The 4913-nt window shown below is 35.7% G+C and overlaps 1 pseudogene; it reads right to left on the reverse strand.

Moving 5' to 3' along the window:
• Positions 1 to 1289: 1289 nt before the first annotated feature.
• LOC118635627 lies at positions 1290 to 3346 on the reverse strand (annotated as a pseudogene).
• Positions 3347 to 4913: the final 1567 nt, after the last annotated feature.

A 4913-nucleotide genomic window follows, 5' to 3' on the forward strand; every position in this document is an offset into this window, starting at 1 on the left:
TGCTGGGACAGTTTTGATTACATCTTCAATTTCCTCAGTTGTTATTGGTCTGTTCAAGTTTTCTATCTCTTCTTGGTCCAGTTTTGGGAGACTATTTGTTTTTATAAATTTGTCCATTTCACTTAGATTGTCAAATTTGTTGCCATATAATTGTTCATAGTAGTTGTTAATGATCTTTTGTATTTCTGTGGTGTCAGTTGTTACTTCTCCTCTTTCATTTCTGATTTTGTGTATTTGGGTTCTCTCTCTTTGTTTCTGGGTGAGTCTAGCTAAGGGTCCATCAATCTTGTTTATGTTTTAAAAAAACTAGCTCTTTGTTTTATTGATTCTTTGAATTGTTTTTTTTTTTTTTAAATCTCTATATCAGTTATTTCTGCTCTGATCTTTACTATTTCCTTCCTTCTCCTTGCTCTAGGGTTTTCTTTTTTGCTTTCTAGTTCCTTAAGTTGTGAGGTTAGATAGTCAATTAGAAATTTTTCTTGTATCTTGAGGTAGGCCTATAGTGCTATAAACTTCCCTCTCAGAACTGCTTTCACTACATCTCATAGATTTTCTGTTGTTTATTCATTTTCATTGGTTTTCAGGAAGTTTTAATTTCTTCCTTGATCTTCATGGTAACCTATTCATTGTTCAATGACATCCTATTTAGGCTCCATGTGGCCAAATGTCTGGTGTTCTGGTTGCAATTGATTTCTAATTTTATGCCATTGTAATCTGAGAAGATGCTTGATATGATTTCAATCTTCTTGAACTTGTAGAGTGTTAGTTTGTGTTCTAACATGTGGTTTATCTTTGAGAATGTCCCCATGTGCACTTGAGAAGAATGTGAATTCTGCATTTTTGGGGTGTAATTTTTTGTAGATATATTTTAAATTCATTTGATCTAGTGCTTCATTTAGAGTCTCTGTTTTCTTCTTAATTTTTGTCTAGAGTGGTGATTTTCAACCTTCTTAATGCCATGACTTTTTAATACAGTTTCTCTTCTTGAAGTGACCCCCAAGTATGAAATTAGTATTATTGCTACTTCATAACTGTAATTTTGCTATTTCTATGAGTCGTAATGTAAATATTTGATATGCAGGTTGTATTTTATTGTTACAATTTGAATAGAATTATAGCATAATGATTAATCACAAAAACAATATGTAATTACATATTGTGAAAAAATCATTTCTAATTACTAATAATTGAATTTTTTTCCTGAGGCCTGGTATAGCATGGTAACTGTCTTAATCTAACCACCAGTAAACTACATTGCTACATTTTGCCACAGTATGGGTAAAAAATTGTCAGTGCAAAGGTTGAAATTGCTTCTTACTCAGTAGATCAGAAATTCTCCTTGCAGTATTTGCAAGAGCACAACAAAGATTATCTTCCACAACAAGTCTCCTTTTGTATTTAGACTTGATAACCAACAAGCTGGAAAACCCTGTTTCACAAAGATATGTTGTTGGAAATGGAAAAAGAAGGCACAACACAGTCTCAGACAGAACAGGATATGATTGCAAACACTTGATCCAGAATTTTGTAACTGGCATTGTGGAGAAATCTGTTCTTGCTGTATCACTGTTAATAAGTGCAATGAGCTCCTCTTGTGCTGTTTCAGGAAAATCTTCAACTTTGACTGTGAATGGGCTTCTGGCAAGTGCAAGTGGGGTGTCAGGTAGATTTGGAAAGTACGGTAAAATTTTATCTGCAAGCATGTGCAAGTGTTCTTTCACAAAAATTAGCATCATAGTCCTTTTTTCTGGTCCAATGTCATGTTCCTTAAAGAAAGCAGATAAGGTAGGCAACATGTAAATTTTATTTTCGTGCAGTTTTTTATTTTTATTTTTTATTTTTTGCCAAAGCTGAAGTTTTATTTGGAATGATCAGATCTATTTAGACAAACTGAAGCATGTTGCTTTTGGTCCTTGCAGTAATAAATTTAACTCATTCAAGATGGCAAAGATGTCAACCAAGTAAGCTATTTTCTGCAGTTCACTTTTATCAATGAAAAGTGCTTTGAACTGTGGTCTTGCTTTCTGATTAAAAAATGTTTTGAGTTCATCAGGAAGCTCAAAAACACGTTTTAAAACTTTTCCTGTTGAGCCCTGCTCGGTTTGGCTTGGTAGTTAGAGCATCAGCCTGCAGTCCAGAGAGACCTGGGTTCAGTTCCTGCTAATGGCATGTACCTTAGTTGCAGTTTGGCCCCGGCCCTGGTTGGTTCATACAGGTGGCAACTACTCAATATGTCCCTTTCACATCGATGTTTCTCTCTCTCTCTCTCCCTCCTACTCTATTTGAACAACAAAAAAATGGAAAAAATGTCCTCGAGTGACGATAAAAAAACAAACAAAAAAAAAAACAAAAAAAAACTTCTCCTGGTGACCAGTATCTCACTTCAGTGTGAAATAGCAGAGTATTGTTTGAGACATCCAACTCATTGCGCAGTTGCAAAAACAGTTGGCTCTTTAAAGTGCTCACCTTTACAAAATTGACAGAACTTATGACACTTTTCATTACTTTTTATAACTCTTGTGGCAGCATCTTTATTGCTAATATTTGCTGATGGATCATACAGTGAGTTCCAACAATTTTTGGTGACTCATTCAGTACCAAACATTGAAATTCTGATCAACATCCTAGCATAGATCTAGCACCATCCATGTAAACACCACAAACCATTTCTCAAGAGATCTTATGCTCTTTTAGAAATGAACCAACTGTGTCAAATACATTACGCACAGTAGTTGTTGTTTCAAGAGGTTTGCAAACTCTTTAAAGTCACCATCATTAATATACCTCAAGTAAACCAGTAACTGTGAACAGTTTGAAACACCTGTAGATTCATCAAAATGAATGCTAAATATTGAAAGTGGGGCAGATTTAATTTCCTGGATTACCTGATCAATAATATCAGCAGACATGTCATCTATTCTTCTGTGGTGTCATTAAATAAAGAAACTGCATTCAATTTTGTAACAAATTCATTTCCAATCATAACTCGAACAATGTCGTTGACCACTGGCAACAGTAAATCCTCAGCAGTGGTGTGAGGTTTCATAGCTCTGGTGATTCTGAGTGACACAACATATGAAGCTTCAATAGCTGCTACATTTTGTTTGTGGTAATTGACACCAGTGTCAAGTCTGGCTTTCTTGAGTCCATCAGCTTTACTTCTAAAATAGGTGGTATCCTTGCCGGCAAATCTCAGATGCTTGCTATCAAAATGGCATTTTAGTTTGTTTGGCTTCATAGATACGGCTTATAGAACTTTACAACAAATAACACATTAAGGTTTCTCGATTCCTGCTGTAATTATTGAGGTAAAATGATACTGTAAAAAATCCTCACTATATTTTCTTTTCTTTTTTTTTTTGAGATTTTGTAATTTATTTTCCCTTTTTTAAATATTTATTTTATTTTATTTTTGTTACAGATGTTTCTCCTTTTTTACCCCATTGACACCCTCCTCCCCATGCCCCCCCCACCCCATCCCTGGCTTTGTTGTCCATGTCCATTGGTTATGCATACATGCATATAAGTTCTGTGGTTTATCTCTTCCCACCCCCTAACACCCCCTCTTCTGAGGGTTGTCAGTCTGTACCCTACTTCTGTGTTTCTGGGTCTACCCTATTCCTCAGACTGTTATATTCATTATATTCCATATATAAGTGAGATCATGTGGTATTTGTCTTTATCTGCTTGGCTTGTTTCACTTAGGATAATACTTTCCAGGTCCCTCCATGTCGTCTCAAAGGATAAGAAATCAATCTTTCTTACAGTTGCATAGTACTCTGTTGTGTATATGTACCACATCTTTTTTATCCACTCGTCTACTGATGGACACTTGGGCTGTTTCCAGAGCTTAGCTATTGTAAATAGTGCTGCTATGAACATGGGTGTACATATATTATTTCAGATTGGTGTTTCAGGCTTCGTAGGGTATATTCCTAGAAGCGGGATCACTGGGTTAAATGGTAGTTCTATTTTTTTTCTTAATGTTCTTCTCTACACAATCCATTGTCATGAGATGCTTTGCTAATAAAAATAATATATAACATTAACTTTAATAATACAAAAGATGATACATGACACAGTTTAGTCAATACAGTTTATTAAAGTTTCCTATGATTTACTATTCTCTGTGTTTTTTTTTTTTTACATACTTGTTGCTATCACAAGGGAGCAGTATTCACATCAACCCCAGCTGAATATAAAAAGACTGATCAGCATCCAGATTAAGTTTCCATGGTGCAGCTATTTTTTTTGCAGTAGTTGATGATTTTATAGTACATGATTTTATATTTACCCAGTAATTATAATTCATAAAGTGTCATTTTTTTCTCCAATACTGCTGCTTTAAACACTGTAGCTGCTTTTAAGAGTAGCTGCTTTCCACACAGTAGCTGCTCTCTACACTTGTGTGACTGGTCCGCATAAGTACATTGTGACACCAACCCTGTTACATACACCTGTATTTGTACAGGGTGTATGTGATGGGTTTGGCGTGATGATGTCATTACACCAGGTACTCATATGTGGGCATATCTGCATGTGGGCGGACCCGCCTGGAGATGAACAGAGGAGCAGTGTCTCAGTGCCTAAGACCATTGGAAAACACATATGTGTTTTCCAATGGTCTTAGGCAACCCCTGTGAAAGGATCATTCAACCCCAAAAGGAGTCTTGACCACAGGTTGAGAACTGCTGGTCTAAAGGATCTATCCAGTGATGTTAGTAGGGTGTTAAAGTCCCCTGCTATGATTGTATTGCTGTCGATTTCTTTTTTGAAGTCATCCAGAAGATTTCAATATATTTTGGTGCTTTTATTTTGGGTGCACATATCTTTACCAAGGTCATATCTTCCTGTTGGATAGATCCCTTCAATATTATGTAGTAGCCTTCTTTGTCTCTAGTTGTGGCCTTCAG

Source organism: Molossus molossus, unplaced genomic scaffold (assembly GCF_014108415.1).
Source record: "Molossus molossus isolate mMolMol1 unplaced genomic scaffold, mMolMol1.p scaffold_m16_p_2, whole genome shotgun sequence".
Classification (NCBI taxonomy): Eukaryota; Metazoa; Chordata; class Mammalia; order Chiroptera; family Molossidae; genus Molossus; species Molossus molossus.